Raw genomic sequence first — 16,131 nt, forward strand, 5'->3', positions numbered from 1 at the left:
AGACTGCTGCATTCTGGACCCTATTGTTCTAGGTCCAATCAGACTGCTGCCTTTTGGATCCTATTCAACTCAGTACAGAACACCGGCTCTCCATATCCTTGCAAGCATTACCCTGCAAAACTTCTAGAAAATTCTTGAAGCACCATGAGAGGCTTCACCAGAGACTGTACCAGAGCTGGCTTTTGTTTTCTCAGAAGATCTGATTGTTGTTTAAAAGCCCGTTTGTTTTCCACCCATGGCAACGTTGCAAGAAGGCAAGAATCCCCCAGAGCCTTGTGGAGAACCAAGAGTGAAAAGAGGACAAATGGATCTGGGTGTGTGTTCAATTAAACCAAGGGTGGAGAACGTTTTTTCAGCCGGAGAGTCGCATTTCCTTCTGGGCAAGCTTCCGACAACCACATGCCATTGGTGGGCGGGGCCAGAGGCAAAGTGGGTGGAGCAACAAATGCACATTTGCACTTTGTACAGTAGGCTAGTTTCTATGCACAAACCCTTCTGCATTCTCCATTGTCAGAGTACGGGGACATGTTATAGCCAGGGAGAAACACTTGAGGTGTGAATCTAGGTCGGTGAGGCATGTGGCCTTGGGAGAGTTTAAAGCACAATTAAAGCAACAGCCATGGCTTCCCCCAAGGAATTCTGGCAGCGGTAGTTTGTGAAGAGTGCTGAGCATTGTTAGGAAACCCCTATTCTTCTCCCAGAGCTACAGTCCCCAGAGGCCCTGAAGGCATCTGCATCCCCATCGTTCAGCCTGGACAGTGAGGTCCAGCTCCAAGGGCCTTCTGGTGGTTTCCTCACTGGTGAGGTTACAGGGAACCAGGCAGAGGGCCTTCTTGGTAGTGGAACCAGGCCTATGGAAGACTCTCCCGTCAGATGTCAAGGAAACAATCAACTTTCTGATTGTCAGAAGACATTTGATGCCAGCCTTGGATAGGGAAGTTTTAAATGTGCGATGTTTTACTGCATTTGATGTTTCAGTTTGTTGGAAGCCCCCCAGAGTTGTTGGGGCAACCCAGTCAGATGGGTGGCATATTGTTGTTGTTGCTGTTGCTGTTGTTGCTGTTGTTGTTGTTGTTGTTGTTAGTAGTAGTAGTATTATTACCCACCGCTCTGGGAATTGTAGCACTATGAGGGGCATGGGGCCTCCTATCAACTCTCTGCACCCTTAACAAACTACATTCCCCATAATTCTTTGGGGGAAGCTATGACGCGGGTGGTGCTGTGGGTTAAACCACAGAGCCTAGGGCTTGCTGATCAGAAGGTCGGCGGTTCGAATCCCCATGCCGGGGTGAGCTCCTGTTGCTCGGTCCCTGGTCCTGCCAACCTAGCAGTTCGAAAGCACGTCAAAGTGCAAGTAGATAAATAGGTACCGCTTCAGCGGGAAGGTAAATGGCATTTCCATGTGCTGCTCTGGCTCGCCAGAAGCGGCTTAGTCATGCTGGCCACATGACCCGGAAGCTGTATGCTGGCTCCCTCGGCCAATAAAGCGAGATGAGCGCCGCAACCCCAGAATCGGTCACGACTGGACCTAATGGTCAGGGTTCCCTTTACCTTTACTTAATGACTGTTCAAAGTGCTATCATAGACCTTTAAATGCACAGTGTGAATGGAGCCATGGAGGTTTGCATTAGATACTGAGGCCTGAGGTGCCCCACCCTTAAATTGAACGGAGCACTTGCAGTCAAGCTAAGCAAGACACGAAAAGTGGATTCAACCATAGACTCTCAGAAGAGTCCCTCGCTGTGTCTGCTCTTAAGACATTTAAAGCGAACGAATGTAAAATTGTAGCACGGCTTTTCTGCCTGGCTGGATCTCTTGTCTTAATCAGCAGTGTCACCTCTGCCATCTGTGGGGAATGCGCAGAAAGAAATCCATTCTGTCCTGATCACAGTCACTTGTGCCCAATAAAATTACTTACATTATAAAAATGCCCATAATGATGGCTAACTTTACTCAATTTCACATTCCACTGGGATGCAATGGCAAGTGTGAGAGAGATGACACTGTCTCTCTTTGGAGCTGCAGAACCAGCAGGAAAACCTATCTCTATCTTGCTTCTCCTGAAGCTTGCTTGCATGGGATTCGAAACACAACAGAGGGGATCAGGTACACTCCCTCTCCCCTTCCTAAAGGGTAGGAATAACCCGTCACCCAATGTGCCCTTCCGAAATGATGAAACAGACTTCCAGTTGGGTGGCGGTCAGTTTTGCATTGCCTACAAAGAGGAAACATGTCACCAAAAAGGAGAGGAGACTGATTCTCATACAATGTATGTGCGGTTATTGACAGAACCGATGGTAACACTCTGTGACTTGTTTGCAAAGTGTTTTGAGGATAAAATTGCTTGCATCTTCCAGAACCTTGACTCCTTTTGAATAAAGGGCACTTTCTAACAGAGGACAGTCCTCTGTAACATGGTTCACCTCCTTCCCATGTCACCTTTGGCAAATTAAATCATTCTCTTCCTCACATCTAGTACCCTAATAATTTCTTTGAGACAAAGGAAGATTTGGACAAAAAAGAAAGCCCCACTTTCTCTTTTACCCAAGCTCTTGACTGACCAAAATAATCAAGAGGCTGGAGCAACTCTAGCTATGAGGAAACGTGACAGCATTTGAGATATTTTAGTTGTGGGGTGGGACAGTGGAGATAAGTAAGGTGTATAAAATTGTGGTTGATGTTATGTACTGAAGTTCCCACCCTGGGCCAGCAGGGGGATACTGTAGATAGTTTTCACTCAGGTCCACATATGCAAATAAGGAATTGAAAGTGACGTTCAGTGATTGGATAGTTACAGAAAGTTGTTACTGTTGCTTTGTAGTTGAGCTCTATATAAGCAGGCTAACTGAGCTCTTCAGTTCAGTTCTGTTCTGGCCTGTGAATAAACAAGAGCTGTCTGAAGAATCGCTGTGTCGTCTGATATGTTCACCCACAACTTAACAGTTGAGGTGTATAAAATTATGCATGATATTTAGAAAGTGACCAGAGAGACATTTTCCTCCCTCTCTCGTAATACTACAGCCTGGGGACATCCAATGAAGTTGGCAGATTCAGGGGAGATGAAAGGAAGCATGTTTCTTTTCACACAGGGCAGTTATACTCTGGAAGAAGCAGCAGTGCCCACCAACTTGGACAACGTTAAATTCGAGCTCTGTGAGGGAATCAACCAACAGCTCTCAGCACACTTAACAAACTACGGTTCCCAGGGTTGCCAGCTTCCGGGGGCCACACAGAGGAGGGTGGGAGAGAGGGGAATGGACAGAGTACACATGGGCATTCAATTGCCTAATGGCATCCACATCACCCAGGAAATCACAGCCATAGAGATAAGAAAAGAAGAGTCACCCTGGAGTGTCTGAAGAGGTCACTCCCTGGTTCGCATGGAGAAGGCATTTTTAGCAGAGCTCAGCAACGGAAGTGTGCAGCTGTATTGAGGCAGCACCGGGTGCTGACATTTTGTGCCCCCTAACAAAGTTGTGCCCAGGGCAACCACCCCGGTGACCCCCCAAACACTACGCCACTAGGGGAAGCTATGATGACTGTTAAAAGCAGTGTGAAGAGCACTTCAAATGTACAATGTGGCAGATGTGGCCCACTGTGGCGCAGCCCACTCAGATCCACCCTCCCATCTCCACAGCAGCTGTGGAGAATCCTGGGCTGCACATGGGAAAGGCAGTCAACACATGAGGCAGTGCATTGTAAGAATGAGCAATCCCTGCCCCCTGCGGGATTGCATCTTGACTCCCTTTCCGCAGCCGTGCCTCCTACGCTGCCAGTTATGTGTATGAACGAGGCCACAGGAATCTTCTTCTGTTCATGCACCCTTGGAGCTTGGCCTGCTACTATTCATAGGAAGTTTCTTGGAAAACTCTCTGGTTAAGGTTAAGGCGCCCAACAAAGCAAAATGCAAGCGTCCATTTAGCAGCTGCGTTATCTGAGGCCATCAGAAACCGGCAGCCGGTTCAAGGAGTTATTCAAAACTCATCAGGCTCACCAGCAACCTTCGCATGAGGACTGTTTGTCCTGTGTGGAGCAACATGAAAACGAAACTCATGCATGTCTAAGAACATAAACACATGTACATGATTTTGACGCATGAAGCGCAGCTTTTATTCCTGCAGTGTCTTTAATTACGGATCTGTGAGAGACCTGCCCAAATGTCGCGTTGAGGCAGATGAAGAGCTACATTCCTTGGCAAATACACCCAATTAAGAAGAGGGAGATGAGTCACTCTTAAGTTTGACTCCCAAATGAGGACACAATGGTTGTATTGTTCATTGGCCGGAGGCTCGCTAATTGCTACAAGAAAGAAGCCCCACAAACTTTTATTCACTCTATGGAGTCAGAGGACCACCCTGAATTACATAGGGAAGGAAAGGAGGAATGAGCATGAGCTCCTTCTGTAAATGGCTTAATATGGCTCCTTCTGCCGTATTAAACAGTTGGTCCCTTACCTTTCTTGCCCTTATCTGGCCACAGTGATCCATGTGACGGTCACCTCCAGGCTTGATTATTGTAACTCGCTTTACGTGGGGCTGCCCTTGAAGCTGACCCAGAAACTCCAGCGGGTGCAGAATGCCGCGGCGAGGCTCCTTACCAGGTCCTTGCTGTGAGATCACATTCATCCAGCGCTTTACCAACTGCACTGGCTCCCGGTGGAGTACAGGGTCAGGTTTAAAGTGCTGGTTTTGACCTTTAAAGCCCTATGCGGCCTAGGACCCACGTACCTATGGGGCCGCCTCTCCTGGTATGCCCCACGTAGGACCTTAAGGTCCACAAATGACAACATTTTGGAGGTCCCAAGTTGCAAGGTGGTTAGATTAGTCTCAACTAGGGCCAGGGCCTTTTCAGTACTGGCCCCGACTTGGTGGAACGCTCTGTCACAAGAGACTAGGGCCCTGCGGGACTTGACATCTTTCTGCAGGGCCTGCAAGACAGCTGTTTCGCCTGGCCTTTGGTTTGGACTCAGTCTGACCCTTATGTTTCCCTCCCCTTATGGTTTTGATCTATGGGCTACTTTTAAAATGAGGCTGCATTTTAAATTGCATTTTAACCTGTATTTTAAATTGTTTTTCCCCCCTGTTATGTTTTTACTGTATTTTTACTGGTGTTAGCCGCCCTGAGCCCAGCTCTGGCCAGGGAGGGCGGGGTATAAATAAAACTTTATTATTATTATTAAACTGTATTAGGCCTTTCACCACCACCACCAACAACCTGGGGAACCTGAGGGCATGAGTGAAACACTGAGATCAACCATCGCACCAACCACTGTCCCAATAGGTTATGTACTTTAAGTAAGGTCACTTCCAGATGACCTGTTTATAAAGTATTCATCCTGATTTGTTTGCACAATTTTTGCAGGGAGGTTAGACAGCATCAGTCAGGGATTGGGGTAGCGTGCAACATTACAATCATTATTATCGAGGAACAAAACAAATAATTACACATGCTTGAGATGAATCGCAACTTACAAACAGTTTTTGGAGATTGCAACCAAGCACAGATTTGGCTGGTTAAGATATTTTTTTATTTATCTGATCTCAAAGACATAAGGCACGTTCAAAAGACATAAGGCACGTTCGAGACATACTCAAAACACAACAGCACCAAATTAAAACCACAATTAAAGAGGGGGGGGGGAATCAATGCACCACTTTAAAAATAAAACACCAGCTGGGGTTACAAGAAGCCACATCTTTTCCATGACTGGGAATAGGTTCAACACATACAAAGCAGGAAAATGAGATTTATGCTTTCACGAAACTGATCCTTCGTTTTGGCAGGCAAATGCTGAAGGTGGGGAGGGAATCAGGATTCTCCTGCCAACTGAACGGGGGTTTTCATCCATACCCAACTTTCTAGGATCTAGCTATATAAAATTAAGATTCCTCTAATTAATCATAACAGCTGGAACACGCCAACAGGCATCCAAAGTCCATTTCCCTCGCATCAATCTCCGAGGAGGCAGCCAGTACCCTAAGATGTTTCCAAGGCCCTGCCTATCACCTAGGGTTTCATAGGCCCTATTGGTTCCCATGGCAACGTATCACTGGCCTTTGCCTAAGAAAGAAATGGAACAGGCCAGACTAGGTTAGTCATGCATCTAACTTTACAGTCCTCTGTTTGAAGGGCTGCCAGTTCTCCATTTGAAGAGCTGGTGGGTCCAAGCCCCGTTTAAAGATGAAGAATAGTGCAAAGGGAGAGCAGAGGCCTTTACGCTGCACATCACCTATTACCACAACTGGACACCAGCTGAGCAGCCACACAGATCACCAGATAACAGCTTCCTCCACTCTAACGGCATGTAATAGTACAATACAAGGTTGCATGTGGACATGTAACTCAGCATACGCAACTTTTATGCAATCGATGTCCCCTTGTCTTTTTTTCAGCCATGCATTTCCACTTTATTGGCAATGTATCAGTGGCTACCTTAGACCATACTCGTCCCGATTGTCTTCCCTTTGCCCAGCTCAAACTCTTACAAGAATAGATATACAGAGTTGTGTGGGATCTTGAGGTCTTAAGATTCATAAGGGTTGCCACCAGAAATATATATATATATATATATATATTGTCCAGTAGCACCTTAGAGACCAACTAAGTTTGTTCTTGGTATGAGCTTGCACTTTTTTATATATATTATATTTATTTATATATATTTCTACTGTGTCAGACCAACAGGGCTACCTACCTGAATCTAGGGTTGCCACCCGTCCCTAGAAAAATGGGATCACCCTTTTTGGGACAAAAGTGTTCCCGGTCCCGTTTAGACTTCAAACGGGATGCCTTTCTTCCCATATTCAAGCTCAGCCAGCCCAAAATGGCTGCAATAATAATAATAATAATAATAATAATAATAATAATAATATATTATTTATACCCCACCCATCTGGCCGGGTTTCCCCAGTCACTCTGGGCGGCTCCCAATAGAATATTGAAAACACAATAAATACATCAAACATTAAAAACTTCCCTAAACAGGGCTGCCTTCAGAGGTTTTCTAAACGTCAGGAGGTTGGTTATTTCCTTGACATTTGATGGGAGGGCATTCCACAGGGCAGGTGCCACCACCAAGAAGGCCCTCTGCCTGGTTGTGTTGTTGTTGGTGACATTGATGAGGAGCTTGGACCAGCGTGAGTGACAATATAGGCCTCCTCTCCCTCTTTCCTCCCCTCTCACTGGTGCTCCTCCGCAGCTGCTACCTGCCAGGCTAGCATGGTGCAAGCCCAGCGCTGCTTTGCCCCTTCCGCTGCCCCGACATCTCCTCCACCCTCTTCTTTGTCCATGCTCAAGTCTCTTTCACCGCCGGCATGGACAAGAGGCTGGAGCAGCAGCTCAAGTCGCCCATGAGAGCTGGCCCTCTACCCCTGACCTCGTCCCATCTATGTGAGTCGAGGGGAAAAGTGGGGCTGGGGTGGTGAAAGGCTGAATGTGGGGAACCCCCCTCCTCCCATGGTGTCATTGGAGTGTGTGTGTCCTCCAGTCCCCACCCTGCCAACCTGTCTTTTATTTTGCCTGACCAAAGGTGGCAGCCCTATGTAGTCACAAACCCCACCCAACTCACAACAAGAATGTGAAAAAGAATTGCGATGATTTCACAAGGTCACTTGACATTGCAGGCCACAATCCGGAGAAAAATAAGCCACACTTAAGTTCCAGTGAGTGCCAATGTGGTGTAGTGGTTAAGAGGTGTGGACTCGTAATCTGGTGAACCAGGTTAGCGTCTCTGCTCCTCCACATGCAGCTGCTGGGTGACCTTGGGCTAGTCTCACTTCTCTGAAGTCTCTCAGCCCCACTCACCTCACAGAGGGTTTGTTGTGGGGGAGGAAGGGAAAGGAGAATGTTAGCCGCTTTGAGACTCCTTCGGGTAGTGATAAAGTGGGATATCAAATCCAAATCCAAACTCTTCTTCTTCCAGAGGACCAGTTGGTTGTAACCAATTTTAGAGTGACTTTAGCACAGACACCCCCAAACTCAGCCCTCCAGATGTTTCGGGACTCCAATTCCCATTATCCCCGACCACTGGTCCTGTTAGCTAGGGATGATGGGAGTTGTAGACCCAAAACATCTGGAGGGCTGAGTTTGGGGATGTCTGCTTTAGCATAACTAACTTTCTTTTGGCTTTGGGCCATAAATTTCAAGCAGTGTTGCATCTAGACTGAGATGTCGGAGAGGTAGGTCATATATTTAGCAGGACACAAATTAAATCAGGGGTTGGGGACCCGTGGACTACAATCCCCATCGCCTCCAGACAACATGGTCAGGGATGGTGGGAGTTATAACCCAAGCATGTCTAGATGTCTGATGTCTTCATAGGGCAGTCGGGTACCATCTCAGTAACCTGCCACACCTGGTGAAATAAATATAGTTTCACCTTATTCCTATTACCTTTTGGGATACAAGCTAAGAAACTTACAGAGCACGCCTGTCTGGAAAGCTCAAAGGCAGGGGTCAGCAAACTTTTTCATCAGGGGGCCGGACTATATTTTTTTTGGGGGGGGGGGAAATGAACAAATTCCTATGCCCCTCAAATAACCCAGAGATGCATTTAAAATAAAAGGACACATTCTACTCATGTAAAAACACGCTGATTCCCAGACCATCTGCGGGCTGGATTTAGAAGGTGATTGGGCCGGATCCAGCCCCCAGGCCTTAGTTTGCCTACCCGTGCTCAAAGGGCTTTTGCAGTGGAGGTGGAAAATTCTGAGCATGGAATCATCCAGCGCTTTCAGTGATGAAACAAAATACCGCGCCACCAGTGATTGGAAAGGAAATGACTCTTCCTCTTTGTTGAGTCTGCCAGTCAAGTAGAGAGGAAATTAGGTCAGACCAAGAAGGAAAAGAGGCAAGTATTTGGAGATCTCTTGACCTTTAAAAAAGCACACCAGCAGCATGAAAAGCTCACTCTGTTGTAGGAACAGGAGTTAGTTTAACTTCTAGCGCAGAAGGGACTTTCAGAATTGCTGCTTGGATTGAAGTAACCTTCCTGGTGGCTGTTTAGAAGATGTGTTCACTGTGTCCTTTTTAGATTTATTTTCTGGATTTCAGGGTGCTGTATGGAAGGAGCAGACCCATTTATTGTCTGAACCAAAGTCTGGTTTCAGGAAGAAGTCCCTATAAGATCAATACAAGCTTCCTATAGGGTTCTTATGTTCTTATAGGGACATCCAGGGTGCTTTCCAGACAACCTGTTTCTTGATCCATTTGCAGGGAGATTAAACGGTGTTGGCTATTTAATTGTAATTTATTCTGATTTGCTTTTGGGGTGGTTAGATGACACTATGTCAAACCCCAAGTGTTATCCCACAGTTTCCACTGCATATTCCTGTCACTTTCCAGGTCACGAAATGTCTGATATTTTGGGGAGACAGGAGTAGTGCAAGACCACCCAACTGACTATAACTGCACAACCTGAATTTCCAGGTATGTGAGTAAATCCCACCTGAAAATAACTTGATTATTGGGCCTTTAGGAGCTGCTTGATCATCAGATGCTAGCAAGTCATAACACTTATCTCTGCAGCTTGGAGAGGTCCATGTGATTGTTTCAGGTCACCAGGTTGCTATAAAATAAATAGGAGTGGGACAAGTTTTACATTTAGGTTTCATAGCCACAGGAGTATAACCGTTGCACTTCTCTCGCAGAGCAAAAGGCTCAGAACTACTATCGAAACTCTTTCCAGCAGCATCAGTCTGCAGATGTAGCCCAACCTGTCTTCTGAAATGCATCATGATTCATTCACTTTGGCGCAGGTGGACAAGTGTGTCGTGGAGCAGATGGGGTTTTGGCAATTAAAGAGACAGGAGCCCTGTTAAAATTATTCACATCATCCTGGAGATATACTTAAAAGCAGACTAGTCATCGAAACCATGATTCCATTTGTCTAAAAACATAAAATACACACACGTGGCTATTAAATGTAAATTAATTTTGTTGCAAGGCTATGGCATATAAGGTAATCATTAAAAGTTATATTAGTCAATATACTGTATGATCCTATGCATATTTACTCAGAAGCAAGAGTCGTGGAATTTAGTGAGGCTTAGTGGGAATAAGTGTGCAGTCTTAAAGAAGTTTTAACTGATTAAAATAGTACACCATTTTAATTAGGGCAGCAGATTTCACATTAAAAATTGTTTTTAATGCAGCTGCTTATAAAAAACTACAGATGGTAATGACCATATTAAAAAGGAATTACCCCTTCTCTCATATAGCAGAGAATGCCTCTTCTAAGTTGGCTGTTATAACACATACACATGTATTATATATATTTTAAAAATTATGTTTCATGCTTTGCTCATTTGCCTGTGTGCAAATTTAAAATAGATTAATCAACGAAAAACTTGTGCAGTTAATCAACTCCAATTTCTTTGTGTGGATAATGACATTATATAGTTCAGTCACTAGGTGGCACTGGACTTAGCTGCATTGGGTGGAGTCAGGAATTTCCTGTTGCTGCTTTTTTGCAGCTGGGGCAGATGAAGGCCCCAGCTGGTTGTGGCTGCGGTGGATGCACCATGGTGTTTTTGCCTCTGCGCTCCTCGCAGCCATCATTCCTCCTCTGACCAAGGCAGCATAGATGTCGCTGAGACAGGAGTGTGAGGAATTAGGGCTCACATCTTTGTTTGAGACTCTACCTTGCCATGTGATCCTTATTGAGGAAGACTGTGAGCTGTCACTGACCTGTCCACCTGCTCAGTCTGCTTCCAAGGTGCTACGTGCTGATGGGCAATTTCTAAGCCCTTCTTGTTCTCCTTTCTTAGAGTCCTTTATCTATGGAGAGCTCTTCAAACAAGAGGACACCCTCAAAGTAAAGACAGCCCTTCAAAGTACAGTCATACCTCGGGTTACAGACGCTTCAGGTTGCATTTTTTCGTGTTGTGGACCGCCGAAACCCGGAAGTACCAGAACGGGTTACTTCCAGATTTCGGCGGTCGCGCATGCGCAGAAGTGCTAAATCGTGCTTTGCGCATGAGCCGAATCGCAACCTCCCTTTCTGGCACAACAAGACACAGTGACGGAAACCAGAGCGCACAGAAACGCTGTTTACCTTCCCGCCGCAGCGGTACCTCTTTATCTACTTGCACTGGCGTGCTTTTGAACTCCTTGGTTGGCAGGAACTGGGATGGAGCAACAGGAGCTCACTCCGTCATGGGGATTCGAACCACCGACCTTCCGATCGGCAAGTCCAAGAGGCTCAGTGGTTTAGACCACAGCGTCACCCTACTGCATCTTCCACTTGTTTTACTCTGCTCATTTCTTCACCAACAGCAGGGAATGTCGGCTTCCAAGTTCCTGTATTGTGCACAGCAACAAGGACAATGATCTTCTCTAGCCATCAATCCTTCCATGGGGGCGGGGGGGGGGAGAGCCAGCCGTGTGTGTAGTCCATTAAAGCAGTCCTGCTTTTCGGGTTTAATTCCAAGAAAATTTGGGCTTCAGGAAGACAACTCACTGTTTTCTCATAAATAAGCCACGTCGCTTTTGTGCCAAGGCCTTCGGTCATCCACCCCCTCCAATCTGTGTCCATTTTTTCACTCCTCTGGGGCAGATTGAAATGAAAAGAGGGAGGGAAAAAAGGCTTAAATTTAGATTCTGGCTTCTGCTGCCCATCACCCAAACGGAGGCCTTGTTCAGAGACAGTTTCGATGATGTGCATTCTTATCAGATGACAATCCCTCTGTTGTCTTTTTGTTCAGAAAATAGAAGGCATATCTTTTCCAAGTTTATCTGAAGGGCAGCCAGATGAGACTTTTTGGGTTTGAGCCCCATGTTGGGCCAAAGATTCCAGCATTGCAGTGTGTGTGTGTGTGTGTGTGTGTGTGTGTGTGTGTATGACCCTTGGGGTCCCTTCCAACTCTACAGTTATATGACTCTAGGCCAAATTCAGCCATGAAGTATACTGGGTGACCTTAGGCTGTCTCTCAGCCCAGCCAACCTTACAGGGCTGTTGTGAGGATAAAAAGGAGAACAGGGAGCAACTTGGAGGGAAATGTAATAAATAAAGGGATAGTTTTAAGGGGGGGGGGGGGGGAGAGACAACTTCAAGGAGAAGACCTGATAAGAGGTTTATAAAATTATTCACAGTGTGGAAGACACATTTTGCTTAGGGTATTAAAAAGCCTTTCGATAGCTGAAAATGTTTAAATGTGTGGCATGAATTTATTACAGTGGTACCTCGGGTTACAGACGCTTCAGGTTACAGATGCTTCAGGTTACAGACTCCGCTAACCCAGAAATAGTATCTCGGGTTAAGAACTTTGCTACAGGATGAGAACAGAAATTGTGCGGTGGCAGCAGGAGGCTCCCCATTAGCTAAAGTGGTACCTCAGGTTAAGAACAGTTTCAGGTTAAGAACGGACCTCCAGAATGAATTAAGTTCTTAACCCGAGGTACCACTGTACTTGCATCAATAAAAGAAAAAGAAAATAATAGAAACCCCCTCCCATCAAATTAAGCAAGGATTTGAAATGAATAATAATTCCAGTGATTCTGATTACATATGGTTTAATAGTGATTTTCCTTTTAGGAGGCTACTGGATTTATGTATCACTACTAACACCACTACTGCTTGTCTCTCTAAGCTGTATGGGACGTGGTTTCCATTTTTTATATCACAGAGCTTTTCTTTTTTTCATAGGGAGATGTTTGTTTTCTCTGTTTTTTAATATGCATCTTCTTGGGTATACAAAGCCAAGTGCAAATCAATAAAGATTTTTTTAATGTCTATTAGGACTGTCTTTTTCAAAGATTGTAATTTCCTATTCTTAAAAAAAAAAAATCAGGGAAAAACAGATGGGTCATCAGATCTACTGCAACAGAGCCACTGCTAGTCAAGTGTAGACAAGCCTTGAAGGGCCAATGGTCTGACTCAGGGTAAGGCTGTTTCCTGTGCTTTTGTACATGATGAAGTGGACTTACGGAGGGAACCTGAACAGTGAGCATAAAACCAAGATGGCGGGTGGATAGCTGTGGGAACTTTCATGGTTTTGCTGAGAACAAAGTGCATCGGGGTCACATGTTGTTTGTTGGCTTGTTATGCAGCCTGGTCTCCACACTGCAGAAGCGGGGAAGATATAGAAGACCCACCTGTGACGTTAACATATGAGAGAGTGCTGGAGGTGAAATAGTTAAACAGGTTGCCCCGTCAGGACCCAGGAGGGTGGAGTCAGTGGGACTATAAAACCAGCTGTGGGAGGGGCCAAGGCAAGTGTTCATTGGGGAGTTCATTGAGGAGTTCGTTGGGAGTTGGGTGGTTGGTTGGAGTGGGAGTGAATTGGGCTAGAGTTGTGGGTAGGTTGAGTTAGTGTAACGAAATAGGCTGAGTTAGGAACAGTTAGGGGATAGGTAAAGGTAAAGGTACCCCTGCCTGTACGGGCCAGTCTTGCCAGACTCTAGGGTTGTGTGCTCATCTCACTCTATAGGCCCGGAGCCAGCGCTGTCCGCAGACACTTCCGGGTCACGTGGCCAGCGTGACAAGCTGCATCTGGCGAGCCAGCGCAGCACACGGAACGCTGTTTACCTTCCCGCTGGTAAGCGGTCCCTATTTATCTACTTGCACCCGGAGGTGCTTTTGAACTGCTAGGTTGGCAGGCGCTGGGACCGAACGACAGGAGCGCACCCCGCCGCGGGGATTCGAACCGCCGACAATGCGATCGGCAAGTCCTAGGCGCTGAGGTTTTACCCACAGCGCCACCCGCGTCATCTGAGAGGTGGTTCAGTGAGTGAGAGCAGGTAGCGAAAGTTATAGGACTGGATAGGTACCCCATGAATGTAATTGACTGATACTGTTTATGAAACCACAGTTTGTTAAATGGCAATAAATAAACAAAAGTTTATGTTTCAGTTTAACCCTGACTGGACTCAGTATTGTCCCAGGTAGGGCCTGGGTGGTGGCAGCGAGAAATAAAGTGGTGGCACAGGGATCAATAGACGGTGAAGTGTCTGGGGACCCTGTGTGATCGCCACACCACCCAATCTGTAAGAAGAGGAAACGGGCACTTAACATAAGGTTACCAGACTTTTTTCAATGAATCTGGGGACACTCTTCAACTTCAATTGATTTTATATGTGGACTTATTTGTAAACCCAGGGACTGTCCCCGGGAAACGGGGATGTCTGGTAACCTTAACAGGAGGAGGGATGAGACCTGCTCATTGGTTAGAAACAAACTGGCTCTCCAAGACTAGCTTGTTCAAACAGTAAAGAGTATGTTTAGTGAAGTGTGTCTGCAAAATATTTATACCAAAATAGAAAAAGTGAGTTTGCAAAATAAATAGGAAAGCCAAGTCACCTGTCGTCAAAAGCCCATCCTGCAGATTATCAGAGGATGCAGCCACAGTACCAAAAGTATTTTGCAGAGAGATCTGATGTTCCAATAGAGCAGGTTGTGGGTGCTTTGGACCTCCCCTTGTTGCTGAACTACAACTCCCATCAGTCTTAGCAAGCATCTCGTTCCCTCCCTTAGTTCTTTGTGGGCAATCAGTTTGAAACATAAGGGGAGGTGGACCCCGGATGAGAAACCTGCCAAACTTCAGACAAATAGGCCAGCAGCTATTGTGCCGGGTGATTTTAACCCTGGTTAGTACAAAACTGGCGAAGCCACATGTGAACCCATGGGAAGAACAACTTGGCTTTGTTCATTTCAACAGCCCTGCCCCTAATTGGAGTGGTATCGGAAAGTAATTTGCAGCGATTAAGGAAGTTAGACCTTCCTCGTAACTACGCAAGATTCCTCCTGCCTCTCTGACCTCTAAGCATTTCCTCGGCTAGTTGTGGTTTTGCTTCTTAAAGGGTCAGGGACAGCCATGCATTTTTGAGTAAACCTAAAGCCACAGAGCCACTCCAAAGTGCAGAAGTCCCTGATCTGCCTCGAGATGCCTTGCTAATGGTAAGATCTGGCTTAGAAAAGCAAGCACCTTCTCTAAATCACCCCAATTTGCCTTTGTAATTTGGGGTACGCACAGAGCTGATGGCATAGCCTCAGCTAATCCCAGATGCTCTGAGCTGCCTGTTACCTTTTGCAGCAAAGAGAGCACGTCACACTCCTCCCCACTGCAGGAGGTTGGACTAGATAATTCTTGGGAACCCTTCCATCTCTACAATTCTATGAATTAAGATATTTGGTGCTTTTGTTACAGCAGGTTGCTCAGGTGTTCCAAAAGGAGCAACTGCAATTCAAGAGTTAAGCTCATCAGTGCCGTTGATTTAAACGCTACTGACAAATCAAGAGACACATGCTGGACAAAGATAGCAACGGCTGTCTCCAGTAAACGGCAATATGAGATATAAACCACACAAAAATCTAGGGGAAATCATCCAAATAAATAAAATTTAAATTAAAATACACGAGGCAATCATGTACTCCATTTTTATTTCCTCTGAGTACTTCATAATCTTTTTTTTATAGCTTTGTCAAACAACCAAGTTTCCAATGGATTTTTACCACCTCCAAAGTACTGTGGTGGCTCCAAATTGAATTCTTCTTGGAAACCCAGAGATTAAGATGAATCCAAAATACATCCACGGACAAATTTATGGTGGAACTGAACTGTTTTATTTCACATTTGAACCAGGCGAACCACAGGTGGGTTCCTACAGCATATAAAATCTTTTGGCTGCTTTGATTTCTGACATTGTGTTGTTATTTTTCTTTTCTTTTCTTCTGGATTCTCCCTTTTCTCTGAAGTGCTATATAACGGCTGCATTCCGTGGTGTGTCATAGTTACGAAGAGGGTGCGTTTCTTTTGTTTTATATTAGTCGTTCAACTTTTAAGAAGAAAAGCCACAAAAACAATGCTTTTTTCTGGGGGGGGGGACGCATACCCCGAAACATTTTGTGCATCTTTGTACTTTTGTCCATTTACTGTATTTATTTTCCCCGATTTGAACTATAAAATACTGGTTTTCTGGAGAGAAAATGAGAGTACCCACTAAACATTTTTAAAGAAAAAAAGCACTGCATACAAAAAAAATATTTTTGAATAAAACAAAGTAATGCGCTTTGGTAAAAGTTTGGTTTTTCCCCATGTTCACTTCTACGCTTGATGGAAATGTGGACTTCTGTGGTGTTATGTCCCTCTGACCATGGAGCCATTATAGCTTGAAGCCGCTGAAAGCCTTATCCCC

General features: G+C 45.6%; 1 long non-coding RNA gene across 2 annotated transcripts in view; it reads left to right on the forward strand.

Moving 5' to 3' along the window:
* Positions 1-5,532: 5,532 nt before the first annotated feature.
* Positions 5,533-16,131, forward strand: part of LOC310674241 — a 34,974-nt gene continuing 24,375 nt past the window's right edge. The window contains exons 1-2 of one of the 2 annotated variants that reach the window (XR_014509469.1): positions 5,533-6,090; positions 15,413-15,589. This is a non-coding gene — a long non-coding RNA (uncharacterized lncRNA). Of the gene's footprint in view, positions 6,091-13,972; positions 14,015-15,412; positions 15,590-16,131 lie in introns of those variants that run through there. The other variant, XR_014509470.1, reaches the window with a different exon arrangement.

The sequence above is a fragment of the Podarcis tiliguerta genome, assembly GCF_965153285.1.
Source record: "Podarcis tiliguerta genome assembly, chromosome: 3".
Classification (NCBI taxonomy): Eukaryota; Metazoa; Chordata; class Lepidosauria; order Squamata; family Lacertidae; genus Podarcis; species Podarcis tiliguerta.